This window comes from Chenopodium quinoa, unplaced genomic scaffold, assembly GCF_001683475.1.
Source record: "Chenopodium quinoa cultivar QQ74 unplaced genomic scaffold, ASM168347v1, whole genome shotgun sequence".
In the NCBI taxonomy this organism is placed as follows: Eukaryota; Viridiplantae; Streptophyta; class Magnoliopsida; order Caryophyllales; family Amaranthaceae; genus Chenopodium; species Chenopodium quinoa.
In genome coordinates this window covers 2,033,602-2,048,735 of record NW_018743327.1, presented here as the reverse complement: position 1 = coordinate 2,048,735, position 15,134 = coordinate 2,033,602, and the positions used below count along the sequence as shown (strand labels likewise).

Genomic DNA, 15,134 nt, shown 5'->3' with positions numbered 1-15,134 from the left:
CTTGTATACTCATGACCACTTGAAAAGCACCGCTCATTTTGTTCCTGAAATAGGAGCATAAAGTGAGTCAATTTTTCGGTATCTAATACCATATAAATTGCTTATTTTCAAGTTTCAAGATGATACCTAAGATTAAGGCTTTCTTTCCTCTTTCCTCATCTTCCAGATACTCGCTACATTGTCTTTTGTAGTGGCCTTGCTTACTACGATAGAAGCAGCGCATCTTGGCCTTGTTTTTTAACTCCTTCTTGAGACTTAGAGCAAACTTAGCCGCCTTGCAAGAATAGGTTTTTTGGAGCTCTTGGACAACTTCCTTGTGGGATAGTTTGTTCCGATTGTTGGTAAGTTGTATATGAATTGCAACGTACGCCGAGTGGAGTGAGCTTAAAAGTATATGAGCCGCTTGCTCATCCTCCACCAGTTTACCAATCAGTTACAGATGGTTGAATAACCTTGTCATCTTTTGCACATGGGCTTGAAGCGGCATCCCGGGTCTAAGTCTTGCACTATAGACCCTAGCCCATACTTCTTGATCCTCATGTTAGACAATGACCTAGTCACTTCTTCCACGAGTCCATAATAGTTTCCCTTATCGCTCTTTGTTACCCTCAAATTGACCACATCTTCTAGAGCCTTGAGAACTACATCCGGAAGGTAGTTTGTCATGAGTCGAGAGACTCTCTTGCAATCATAACTCCATTCCTCGTGAGCCACATCGCTCATGATACCTTTTGAGTAGAAACTCGGGATGGGCGTATCCAAGATATGCTCCAGGTATCAATTGCAGAGGGTCAAACGGAGTTCCTCCTCCCATTCCTTGAAGTTTACCAAATTCAAGCTAAATGATAACTTCTCGGGAAGTTCTTACTAGTGGAAAAATAGCTATCCGTAACGGGCAAAAACAGCCTATTCGTAACAGGCAGCGGGCGTAACGTATGCTGCCATTACGGATAGGATATGTTATTCATAACAGGCGCTGCCTGTTACAAAATAACGGGTTATTCGTAACGGGCAGTCTGATTGCACGTTACGAATAACGGGTTATTTGTAACGGATAGTCTGACTGCCCGTTACGAATACAATTGAACCCAAAATAAAAAAAAATCCAGCAGCTGATACCTGCTAGTATGCTGCCAAATTTTAATTACTATTATAAATTATCAATTAAAAAAATAGATTTAAATAATAATTTATACAAATATATAGTTGAAATTCAATTAGCAAAAGTTATACAACATTCAAATGATTTTATCTATTAAAGAAATTAAAAACAAGTCATGCACTTGCTAATTGCTATGACTAAGATGAGATTCAAATTCAATACGTTGCTCTCTCGTTTGCTCATAATTCGAAACTGTTTCAGCAACAACAGTTGTTCTTTCTGGGGTTGTTCCTGTTATTGTTTAATTTTGGCGTGATTTCAGCAAAGGGGGGCAGCGGATGAGGAACCGGAGGAAGAACTACCAACCGTGTTGATTATTAAACCGTTGAAGCCCCCGGAGAAGATCTGAGTAGCACATCTTGCCGTACTCTCGGTTTACTTATCACCATACCCAAACTAGCAAAGAAAGATCCAAAATCAGAAAAATAAAAATAAAATAAAATCGATAGATCTGAAGCAAAAAAATGCAAACTACACTAGTGAAGAATCAAACACAACATGCCTATATTATTTATCAAAGTTAAAAAAAAAATAATATATACAATTTTAGCTTTACAATTTTACAAACCTGATTTTCAGCTCCCATAGGCACAGCAAGTGAACCGGGAATGCTAGAGCCATCACTACTTGTCATACATCTCTCCTAATCAAGAAGAACCTGCAAAAAAAGAACTATTAAAAATTAATCTGCATAGTTAAAAATACGCACACACACACATCAGGCTGAGGGAAGTGCTTGTAAGCCTTACATATATACTGCCAATGGAAATTATACAATGACACACACATACACTACACATTTATCAGGCTGAGAGCCGGAAAAGATCGAAAGGAAACCAGAGTAAACTATGACAGTTCCTGTTTAGGGTAATTTTACCCCGCCACGTGGTCCAATCAGGGGATAACACGTGTCAGCCCCCGGATGGCCCAAGGTGGACCTATCCCTGCTTGACACGTGTCACTCCAGAAACCTGGGAGGAATGGCGGCCTTCAGGCCCAAATCCCGAGAAAGCCGCAATACGGCGCAACCCATCAATGATTAGGGTTTAGTGACCTAATCAGGGGCACAAATCCCGAGGACCCTATAAATAGGGAGATTCCCCTCTTTTGGAGGGCACGTTTTTTAACATTTTATTTCAAATTGTCCCTATGATAGAGACATCTGAGCTAGGAATCCGAGTAGATACCCACCTAAATTTCCGCACCTTTTTCTCTCCTTTCAAGTTACTAACTTGTTCGTCGGAGGCGGAGCACCACCCAACCGGTGTCTCCGTTTGTGGGGAGAGTACCTCAAAGATGGTTCAAGAGTCTCTACCACCTCCTAATCTTCTGGGCGATGACCCTGAAGTCTTTACAGACCAGGAGGATAAAGATCCTCAGCTCAAAACCTATACAGCTAATGATGGCTCTCTAATAACCAAGCGCACCCGGCCCAGAGAGACTTTGGAGCGGGGTGCCTCCTAGGCGGGTACAAATCGACCCCCTGGACAGCCGGAAGGGGAAACCCATACGACAGTTGGATCAGCACCCATCACCCGAGACGAACTCATGAGATTCATGACGAGTTTCAAGGGTGAAATTAAAGAGCTCATCACTAAGGGTCGGGCTGGCCCAAGTAGAGGCCAGTCGGCCAAGAAGACTCCTCTTGAAAAGGGGAAGTTAGTCATAGATCGGCAGCCCACTCTTCATCCAAAGGAGAAGGCAGTCGGGACCAATTATTGGTCCAAAATTCTTCTTCCTAAGAGGAATTCCAACAATACCCGCCGGACTCAACAGTCGATGGGAAGTAAAAAATCAACTCTTGATGCCCGGGAAATCATCAACCGGAAGAGAAATCAACAGTTGTCTGAGTCAGCTTCCACGTCGAACTATCCTGTCAGCTTCAACAATACGTCTGCAGGGAATGCACTTTCCCTGCACGAGAGCCAGACAGGCGGTAATACCGTCCATTCTGGCCCTCAGATGATAGGAACTTTATCGTATGTACCATCTCAGGTCTACGGTCAGTATCCCCCTCACTTCATGCAGTCGGTCCTCTTCGGAGGTCAGGCGGCATATCACAATGTCCAGCCACTAGACTGGCAGCTCCGTCTACTTCGCCTCGGTGAACAACTTTCTGCGTTCACCCGGGAGAAAACTGAAGCGGCACAGCCGGCCAAGGTTAAGAATGTATTGGTAGGTACCTATGATGGTACCACCAACCCGGAAGATCACCTCATGGCTTACACCAACCTCATGTACTTACAGGGGTTGGATGATGCCACTTGGTGACGATGCTTCCTGGCTACATTGAAGGGCATTGCCCAACAATGGTTTGGCAACTTGCCAACCGGGTCCATTGATAGCTTCAAGAAGCTTGCCTTCCTGTTTGCTTCCAACTTCTCAATGAACCTCCCTGCTAAGAAAACAAGTCTTAACTTGAGCACCGTTAAGCAGGGAGAGAGAGAAGGGTTGCGCTCCTATGTCAGGCGGTTCAATCTGATCAGAATTCAAATTTAGGGACTGTCTGATGAGGTAGCTTTTACAGACTTTTTCAAGGGTCTGAGAGATGGGTCGACCTTTAAGTTCGACCTAGTCAGAAAAGGGGCTTTCACTTTACAGGCGGCCCTGAGGGAGGCGGAAAGCTATATTCAAGCAACCGACCTCTGCTCGCCTGGTAATCAGTCGGACTCCAAGAATTCTGACAAACAGAAAGACAGCCGGCCTGCTCAGCCGGCCAAAAATAAAGAAGAGAGCAATAAAAGAAAAGAAATCTGGGCGGTTAGTGACTCTGACCAGCCGTCTCAGAAGAAAAAGAAAGAATTTAAACCGTACGTCCCTAAGTACGAGTTTAACAAGGACTGCAACTCCATCGTCATGGATATTAAGGACCGACTGTCCTTAGATAAGCCGAATCCAATGAAAAGTTCCATTCAATCAAGGAACAAAAACAAATTCAGCCAATACCATGAGGAAGTTAGCCATGACACCAACGACTGCTTCAGCCTTCAACGGGCGTTGGACCGTCTGGCTGACAAGGGGATGTTAAAGTCCCCATCCGGGGAAAAGAAGAAGAGCAAGGGTCAGTCCTCCAAGGCTACCCCCCATTTTGCTAGTAGCTCGGATACCGACAAGGAGCCGGTCTACACAATAGCAGGCGGGTTCTCATGTGGTGGCCCTACCATCCGGGGCACCAAGAGCCATCTTCGAAAGAGGGACAAAAATGAGGATGAGCAGGCGTCTACCAGCTCCTCCTTCCCAAACATCCTGATCATTGAGAAGGACAAGGGCAGCGTCTGCCGTCCGCATGATGATCCGGTCGTCATTGAATGTAAGGTGGCCAACCGGCTGGTTGGACGGATCCTTAATGACACTGGCAGCTCATCAGACATCATCAGCCTCCGGTGCCTGCGAAATCTGAAATACAATGTCAGCAGCATGCATCCGGTCACCCACCCCCTGGTTGGTTTTGGGGCTGGGATGGTCTACCCAGCCGGAAGAATTGACTTACCCATCTGGCTGGGAGAGAAAGGCCAGGGACGACATATTGTCGTCAGATTCTTGGTCGTTGAGGAGTTGACCGCCTACAACATTATCCTTGGTCCGCCAACTCTCAACGAAACCAAGGCGGTAATCATCCCGTCTCTCATGCTCATCAAGTATGAGAGGGATGACGGCTCTGTTGGTTCCTTGAATGGGGATCAGAAGACGGCCCGAGAGTGTTATCTCTCGGCCGTCAAAGATAATGTGGCCCCAGGCGGCCAGGAACCAATAGACCTTGACAATGTCAAGGATGCCGAGCCAGTACCTGCCCCACCAGCATTCGGGAAGAAAAGAAAGGCACCTCTGCTGGTGGAGGTGAAGAAAGAGAAAAAATAGCAATCACTGATCGGTGAACGGTTAGACAAGCTCCGTTCCCTACCAGCTGGTGAAAACATTGATCTCGCTCTGGATGACAGCCGTCCAGAGCGTACTGTAAAGGTTAGGACGGTTGCTCATGCTACTCTGGGTGCAAGCTTGCACCTTCTGCTGAAAGAATTCAAAGACATTTTTGCCTTTGAAGTGGAAGAGATGTCAGGCGTCAGCCCGGATTTCGCTGTCCACAAACTCGCCGTGGACCCCAAAAAGAAGCCCATCCGGCAAAAGAAAAGAAACCACGACGAGGAAAGAATTCAGGCGGCAGCTGCCGAAGTCAAAAAGCTGCTAGACGCCAGGTTCATTCGGCCTTGTAATTTCCCCGACTGGGTGGCCAATGTGGTCCATGTTAAAAAACCGAATGGGACCTGGCGCATGTGTGTTGATTACACAAACCTTAACAAGGCATGTCCAAAGGATAGTTACCAGCTTCTAAAGATCGACAGTCTGGTCCACTCCACAGCCGGTCATGCCTTGATGAGCTTTATGGATGCCTATTCCGGCTTCCATCAGATACCCCTCTAGAAGAAAGATCAAGAGAAGACGACCTTCGTCACTGATTTGGGGTTATTCTGTTATACTGTGATGTCGTTTGGCTTGAAAAATGCGCCTGCCACTTTCCAACGGATGATTAATACGGTCTTCATTAATCTAATTGGGAGGAATGTGGAGGCGTATGTTGATGACATGATAGTCAAATCCAAGCAACAGGCGGATCATCTTGCTGATCTCCGAGAAACATTCACCACCCTCAGGCGGCATAAGGTCATGTTAAACCCCAAGAAATGCGTCTTTGGTGTTGAGTCTGGGAAGTTTCTCGGATTCCTGATTAATCAAAGGGGAATAGAGGCTAACCCCGAAAAGATATAGGCGGTGATTGACATGAAGTCACCCCATTCTGTCAAGGAAGTTCAGAGACTCACTGGTTACCTGGCCGCCTTGGGGAGGTTCCTCAGCCGGTCAGGCGACAAATGCCTTTACTTCTTCCAAGTTATCAGGAAGAAGACCAGGTTTAAATGGGGAGACGATGATGAGACGGCATTCTAGAAGTTAAAAGAACATTTGCATTCTCTACCTAGGCTGGTCAGTCCCTTGCCTAGGGAGATGTTGTACATGTATTTATCCGTCTCAGATCACGCTCTCAGTGCCATTCTCCTTGTTGAGCGAGACGGCGTTCAGCTCCCGGTTTACTTCATTAGCTATGTTCTCAAACATGCTGAACTTCGGTACCCCATGATTGAAAAATTTGGCCTTGCTTTGTATATGGCATTCAAAAAGCTGAAGCCTTACTTTCTGGCACATCTGGTGGTGATTTACACCGACCAGCCACTCAAGCGGCCAATGTCCACCTTGGAGTCATCCAGGACAATGTTGAAATGGGCTATTGAAATGCAAAGTCTTAAAATTACTTACGAACCAAGAAAGGCAGTGAAAGGTCAGGCGTTTGCTGATTTCATAGTTGAAATGACCCGTCCGGTGGCTCCAGATAATCTTGTTCAGGTTTGGAAAGTGTATGTAAACCGGAGCTCTACAAAGAACGGCTGTGGTGCAGGTGTAATCTACGAGTCTCATGAAGGGGACAGATATGAGTATGCACTACGGTTCAAGTTTCAGGCCTCTAATAATGAGGCAGAGTATGAAGCCCTGCTAGCCGGTATCCGTATGTGTAAGGCGGCAAAGGCAATGAAAATTGACGCCTACTCTGATTCACAGTTGGTCGTTAGCCAGTATGAGAGAAAATATGAGGCAACTCATCCGGCTATGATCAAATACCTTCAAGTAGTCAAAGAAGAGGCTGGGGCACTTGAGGAATTCCGTATGAATCAAGTGCCTAGGTCGGATAATAACTTGGCGGATGCATTGTCAAAACTGGCATCTTCCGCCTGCCATGATACGCCTCGGTCAGTCTTCTGGGAAGTACTTGAAAAAAGAAGCATCTATGAAGACCCCATTGGAATTCTTGACCGAAGCTCTACCTGGATGGATGGCATCCGGGACTACCTTTCAGACGATACACTTCCTAATTCGCTATAGGAGGCAGCCGTCCTGAAGAAGCGAGCTGCAAGCTTCGAGTTGAGAATCGGAGAACTCTTCAAGGTGGGGTTTCTGAAGCCTCTCTTCAAGTTTCACCCCAGAAAAGGGGATGGAAGTTCTCGAAGACTTGCACTCGGGATTCTGCGCCTCCCACATAGGCGGTAGGTCCCTAGCTGTCAGAGCCAGACGACATTATTTTTGGCCCACTCTTGAGGCAGATGCCAAGGAGTTGGTGAAGAAATGTGACAAGTGCCAAAAATTTGGCAAACTTATTCACCGTCCGGCTACTGAACTGATGGCCATCTACAGCCCAATCCCGTTTACAAAATGGGGCATGGACATTTTAGGTCCTTACACGCCTGCTCCAGGTGGAAAGCGCTACATCTTGGTGGCTGTTGATTATTTCACCAAGTGGGTGAAGGATGAGGCGGTTAAGAATATCAAGACCTCAGACGTAATTTCCTTCATCTGGAAGAACATTATCACCCGGTATGGGGTACCTATGTCTATGGTGTTCGATAATGGTCCTCGGTTTGAGACGCCTCAGCTCAAAACTTGGTTGGGTGATCAAGGGATCTCAAGCTGTTTTGCATCAGTCAGCCGACCCCAAGGAAACGGCCAAGTTGAAGCCTTCAACAAACTAATCTCAGACGGCATTAAGAAGAAAATTGAAAGAGTAGGTGGCTTATGGGTAGAAGAGTTAATCCATGTCCTATGGGCCATCCGGACAACAACAAAGGGGGCAACCGGTGAAACCCCATTTCTCATGGTTTACGGTGCTGAAGCCGTCTTGCCCATTTAACATTATGAGCCGACTCTTAGAGTCATGCTATATGATGAAGAGACAAACTGGGAAGCAATGCGCCTGGCATTGGATTCACTCCCAGAACGCAAGGGCAATGCCGCCTTGCGTCATGAGATTTACCGTCTGAGAATGACCAGAGCTTACAACAGGAGAGTACACAAGCGTCCCTTGAAAGTTGAAGATTTAGTGTTACGGAAAATGGAGGCAACCGGTAGGGCCAATGAGTTGGGAAATCTAACACTAAATTGGGAAGGACCCTACAGGATCTATGAAGAAGTAAGAGACGGCACCTACCGCCTGGAAACTCCAGACGGTAGACGCCTGCCCAGAACTTGGAATGTAGACAACTTGAAAAAGTACTACTTCTGAGAATGTATGTTTTTTGTAAACAGTGAGTCAATTAATGAGAATTCAGACTTTGTTTGCGAAATTGTTTTGATTATTCGCCTAGGTAATACTCAGACGAATTCTTCATTTACCTAATTAAGTTTGATACTTAGTAAAGGTTACATTTGTTTGACCGCCTGGGTAATACTCAGACGGATCCTTTGTTTATTTAACTAAGTTTAATACTTGGTATGACTTAATAATTGTCTGTCCGTCTGGGTAATACCCAGACAGGCTTATTTGTTTAAAATAACTAAGTTCGACACTTAGTGTAAATTTAATGTTGTGACAATGATCCGATTAAAAGCTAATCATAAAAACGCTTAGTGGCTATTCAACCGGTCCTAAACAAGACCAAAGGCTAAAACAGCCGGCTGGTTGCTTATTTTATAAAACCGCCTGTCCCAACATGGACAAAGGCGTCCGGCGACACCTCTTCGGGTGCAATCGTCGCAGAGAACAGACTATTTGTCAGTTCTACGTACCTATGCAGACGGTAAAAATTGAATGACCGAATTGGTCAACTCATAGCCGTCTGACCAGAATGATCTGTGAAGAACGACCAAGTTATTGAATACCGGATGCCCCTAGGCATCAGTTGGTCACCGGCTGAAGTTCTCACTTGGGTTATTTATTCCAAAGTTTCACTTTCTATCCCAATTGGGGCAAAGGAGGTGTGCAATGGCTATGCAATCTTTACCAAGACGGAAAAAAACAGTTTGGGTAGTGACTGGAACGCCTGTTGGTGTACGGCTATGCACTTGGTTTAGGGCAATCACTACTGTGATTGATTGACTTACAAACGTATCATGCTCTTTGCAGCATCAGACGTTCCCAAGTCAATCAACCAACTCCATTTGAAACCAACCATATAGCCGTCCAGGGGCAAGATTAGCCGGCTTTTGATAAGTTAGGCAAAATATTGCCGCATGCTTTTGATAAATTAGGCAAAAATCAGGCATATACGCAAAAATGCAAAAATTAAAATCCAAAAATGATCAAAACCGACTCCGTCGGTGCATTCATTAAAAGTTCACCCAACCAAACGGTTGTAGTGGATCAAATGTTAACCGGACCCCGTCCAGAAGAAAAGAGATATTGTTGATTAACCCGACTCCTCAGCCGGTAAATACAAGGATACTCGGCACGCAGGCCGGAAAAGCAAAGCTAAAATAAAAAAGAGTTGGCATACTGCCGCTGAAAAATCACTTCTGGCCTGCAAGCGGCTCCTCCTGGTCCTCTTCCTCATCATCCGAGGGAATCTCTTGTGCTTCACCTAGACCGGGTAGCTCAGGCGCGGGAAGCTCAATGTTGGCGTTAGCCCAGGCGTCAAAGGACTCAGGCTCTGGCTCACCTTTCTCTCTCAAGTACACCACGTCCTCGGCGTACCTGTGAGCCAGTGCCCAGATGCCATAATCCTTGTCTGGGTACAAGGTAGCCCAGGCGCCTTTATGAGCGCCTCGTCAGCCTTCTTGAGACCCTCATCTACCTTTTTCTGGGCCTCCTCCGCCTTCTTCTGAGTCGTCTCAGCGTTGCTCACCCGCTGGTTGGCCGTCTTCAGATCCGCCTCCAGCTGCTGGATTTTCGACGTCTGTGTCATTGTGATTGCTTTAGTTTCAAGTTCATTTACGATAGTGGAGTATAAATCAACATTATCAGCGTCTGTGGCGGACTTCTTGGCCCTTTTTACCTCTTCCCGTTTGCGGGAATAAGGACGCTTGAGCCCGTCTACCCGCAGCAAAGGCTGCAAAAACAAATCAAGTTAATATTCCAGGCGGAGTAAAGCACTTGGAAAAAATTGTTAAGTATCTTACCTCAGCCAGAAGGGACAAGATTCATTCCAGGTTGAACATCTCTATCCCAGGGATAGCATTCTTGTCCTTCCTGCTCACCGCCTCCAACATGGCTTTAGCATGCTTCTGGACGTCTGGCCAGCGGGGAGATTGATCTGCACCATAATCAATAGGTGATGAGTGCGAAATTAAGGCAGCACCTATCTGTTGCCGACAGTCTGAGGATAACGTCTACTGGGAGTGGGATTTCACTCGCAAAGGCCACCCCAACTCAGGCGGGGATTCAAATGGGTTCTTACCTTTACAGCCGGCCAAGCGGGAGCCTCTTACAGGCGTGGTGAACCCCCCGGTTGCTGTTAAGGGGTTAGTGAGGTCGAGGCACACACTTCCGCCTATCCTTTCGTTTCGCCCCCCTATCCGCATCTTTTGGTTCTCGGCTGAGGCGCCAGGAGTTAGGGCGGAGGCTGACTTTTTGGTCTTGTTAGGGGTGGAGGCGGATTCCTCCCTGGCCTGTTTCAGATCTTTCTCAAACGTCTTTCCTACCTCTCCCCCCTGTGAAAATTACCAAGTTAAAGTTAGCATCCGGAGAAAGTAAACTTTGAGGCCAACCTAAGAAAGAGTCAAGCGTTCTTTACTTAGGCCCTGACTGTGGCCGCCTGTTTTTCCGCAAGCTCTTTGCGGATGGTTGTAGAGGACCGTTTAGGTGTCTTCTCCGTATGCAAAATGCTTAAAGCTTCTTCTGCAAAAAAGAAAAAGATTGGTCAATATATCATCAATCAATTCTGATACAAAAGTACTACAGGCAGATGTGAACTTAGGCGCATACGTTTGGTAAACATGTTTCCTAGCCCGCAGGCGGCTAAGAAGCATGCGTCCCTGAACCAGGCGCTCTTTGGGATCCAGTTCTTGGGGACTTTTATTGTCTCCCCGGTTGACAAGGTTGCGTCTATGAGGCCGAAAAAGTCTGCCTCAATTATTTTGTCAAAGTCCTCATCAGAGATCCGGGAAAGAGCGCACTTACGGCCCATCAGGTCGGGCTTCTTATTGTATTAGCGGAACTCGTAGTTTTCTCACTTGCTAGGAGCCGACAGCTGGTATAACCTGTGCTTCCAGCCGTCAAATTTTGATACCTTGTCCAAGGACATCATGTATTGGGGATACGTGGTTAAAGTGTACCACGCCCTCCAACCACCTAGGCTTCGGCAAAGATAATGCATCTTAGCAAAAGCTTCCCAGCCGGGATGGAGCCCCTAGAGTTCACAGGCGTCAACATACCCCAAGATGTTTGCCCAAGAATTGGGGGTAAGTTGCCAGACTCCGAGGCCGTAACCTCTCAAGATTGCCTTCACCGCCTGGTGAAGGGGAAAGCGAAGACCGGCCTTGAACGCCGCCTCAAAACAGCCGAAGTAGCTGTTGGCGTTCTGTTAATCGTCTTCCCAGGCGATGGTGCCGTCCTCAGGCGGCACTCTGATTTTGTACCCATCTCCTAACGGGTGCATTTGCTTAAACCTCTTCAAGCTGTCCTCCATTTGACTTCTGTCCTTGGCAAAGACGTGAATTTTGAAGGGGTCGTCCTTCTCACTCCACTTCTTCCTCTCCTCCTCCTCGCTATCCTCAAGCGGTGGCAAGTCGTCACTACTCTCAGAAGTGGAGGCGGAGCTGTCACTCTCCGTCTCCCCCTCAATTTGTGGTAAAGGAGCTGAGACGGCTTTGTAACCGTCCTGGTCGCATTATTCTAAAAAGGAATCTGCGGGAGTCGAAGGGGCATGCGGAGGGGATCTCTCCAGAGCCGTCTGGGTTCTCTGACCAGACGCATCTCCCTCAGGCGTTTGGCCGCCTGAGCCCTCGCTTCGGTAATTCGGATCGACAGCCGTCTGCATAGCCCGAGCCATTGTGTCCTGCACAGACACATAAATGGTTGGAATCCAAGCTAAAGGGTGGTCCCAACACCCCGAGACAGCACTCCCAGTCCTAGACTCAGCCGTCCCCGGTGACCGGCTGGATTCTAACCTAGGCTGTGCCGTGTGTGTTGGTGATGCATCCATTTATTGCAAGAAAAATGTACAAGCGGTGAAACAAGGAAAAGAGCTAAGAGAGGCAGAGATGGTACCTTTAGATTTGATATCTGAAGATAGACGGGTCCGGCTGGGTTGACGAAGAACGAGTTTTCTTGCTTGCGCTTGACTCAAACGGATGACTTCTGCTCTCTCAAAGTTGTCTCTCTTGAAAATTTTTGTAAACGTACAAAATTATGAGGGTAAACAGCTATATATAGAGGGTAAATGCGGGGGCATTCCCGTAATTTACTCGGAAGGTGAACGGTTACTCTTCGGTGGTAAAATTACCACCAACCGGAGCGTGACGCGTGTCACAGATGCCACGTGGTGTGCCACGTTACATCTGTGAGGGGCAAATGTTTAAGGTAATTTTACCCCGCCACGTGGTCTAATCAGGGGATGACACGTGTTAGCCCCCGGATGGCCCAAGGTAGACCTATCCCTGCTTAACACGTGTCACTCTAGAAACCTGGGAGGAATGGCGGCCTTCAGGCCAAATCCTGAGAAAGCCGCAATGCGGCGCAGCCCACCAATGATTAGGGTTCAGTGACCTAATTAGGGGCACAAATCCCGAGGACCCTATAAATAGGGAGATTCCCCTCTTTTGGAGGGCACGTTTTTTACCATTTTATTACAAATTGTCCCTGTGATAGAGACATCTGAGCTTGGAATCCGAGCAGATACCCACTAAATTTCTGCACCTTTTTCTCTCCCTTCAAGTTACTAACTTGTTCGTCGAAGGCGGAGCACCACCCAATCGGTGTCTCCGTTTGTTTTGCAGGTACAGCTCACACCGGATCAGTTTTCGTGTTGTAACTCTCCCGAGGGACAAAAACACCCAAAACAGTTTCAGTGCTTGTAAGTCTTACATATATACTGCCTATGGAAATCATACAATGAATACAATAAAAGGAAAGGAAAATACCTGCTTAATAGTCTCTTGATGGGTGGCCAGAAGCTCTTTGTATTTCTCCTGCATCTCTGACATCTCAGTATGAAGTTTCTCATATTCAGCAACAGTAGGTCCCCCTAATTTTTGTTGCACACATCTGTAAAACAAAAACTATAAAACATTAGGGTAGATGTTCATAATTAAAACAAGCTGTCATAACTTATAATCAATAGTTGTAGAATTATTAATAAAAGCACAGGGCATCTGTTGGGGAGTGGAATGACTGAATGAGCTCCAATCCCATCCAAAAAGAAATACAACCACTCCAAAAGTTGCCATTAAAATAAGTGTCTATAAATGAGTAACCAGGATAAATCCCATAAGAGAATTTAAACGGTAGACAACAAATCCAACAACAAATCATATAATAAACTTGATAAGAAATAATTTGGAAGGGCGTTTAGAATATGGGACCTTGCTAAGAGTCTACTTAGTATCTATGTTCATAAATCTTGCAAGAAACATGAAAATGACAGTAGCAGGTATCTCTTTAAGTGGCAACTTAAACCACACGACATCTTGGATGAGAAATCACCAGAAAGTAAGATCATAAGGAATGTCACTAGTATCAACCTCATTTCAAGGACACTTGAGAACGAAAAAGATAAACAAGAATCAAAACAAATCTTAGTCATATGTCAAGTTATCTTACAAATTTTGTAGAACAAACCAGAAAATAAAGACGAACAACTGCCAAACTACACAACTCGAACTACATTCGTTCCCAAAATCATAACTTTCCTCTAATTCTACCAAGTTAAACCACCATAAACATCATCTCACCAGTACTTTTGAATATAGCAGGCAGTTAATGCAGACGCTAACTTTCTATAATTAGACAACGTATACAGATGATGCTTTTACACATATATCAGTATCAATTGTAATTCTCTGATATAACCAACTTGAATGTTCATCTTCTCTTTGATAAAAAAAAGGCAGGTTATGCATTAATACAATCTTAACAAGTGATTGAATTTCTTCTCAAACCTAAGCGGTCAACTACATACTTTATCTTAAAATCGCAACTATTCATGGAGTCAAATTAAGTATATACCAGTAATACCACCATTTAATCATCCATTTTAATTTTAATATTAATTAATTCCCCCATAGTTCTATAAGATCAAAGATCTTAAGAATCCAGAAATGAATTGAACAACCCATTTCGAATTATTTATTACACAAATTAAACACTTATTCATTTTAAACTCTAATCATCTACCAAATCCCACTAAAATTGATTAAATAATTTAAGTATATACCACCAATTTTATCATTAATCAATTAACCCACAATTCTTAAAATAAAAAATCACAAGATCTGAGATCTTCAACCCTAGAAAAAATAGTCCATTTCAAATCAAAAATTCTACAAATCAATCATTTACTCATTTCATTAAAATCATCACAACATGAATCAAACCCAACAAGATCCAATCCACAAAAACAATAAAACCCCATTTAAGATCTGGAAATTTCCAAAATCAAGGGCAAATCACATATTAAAAAAAAGGGGGATTAAATCGAAAAATGACGAGATAAATGAAATTATACCTGGGTAGAGAAGATGTAGTAAGAACACCAACAAACTTCAGCAACAAGAGTAGTATGAGTCTCAATAAGAACAGCAGTTTGAATAGTCATATGAAGAGATCCAGTCATCTTAGCACCTTTAAAAGGTTGAGAAGGACCAAATTCAGTACGGCAAGACATAAGTCCAGACATTTCGGCTTCAGAAATTCCAAACTTGGAAAAAATTGCCAAACAGAGAAGGAGCACGACAATCCACGCTTAGAAACTTTGCCAGAGATGACAATCCAATCATGAAAAAATTGTCGTTGAAAAAGATGCACGACAATCCATTTTTGGAAATATTGTTAGTTGGGGATGACAATCCAATTTTTGGAAAAATTGTCTTTTAAGAAGAATGCGCGACAATCCGAATTTGAAAATATTGTCGTTTAAGTGCTTGCTTTTAAACTGATACGTTGGTGCTTGTAATGAGCCAGTGTTTTTGGCGCTTAGGCTAAGTGAGACAATTTTTTGTC

General features: G+C 45.0%; 1 long non-coding RNA gene across 1 annotated transcript; it reads right to left on the bottom strand.

Moving 5' to 3' along the window:
* Positions 1 to 1,135: 1,135 nt before the first annotated feature.
* On the bottom strand, positions 1,136 to 14,902 carry LOC110737388. The gene is made up of 4 exons (XR_002514382.1): positions 14,641 to 14,902; positions 13,058 to 13,181; positions 1,731 to 1,820; positions 1,136 to 1,558 (listed from the first exon to the last, which is right to left on the bottom strand). It is a non-coding gene; the product is annotated as an uncharacterized LOC110737388 (long non-coding RNA).
* Positions 14,903 to 15,134: the final 232 nt, after the last annotated feature.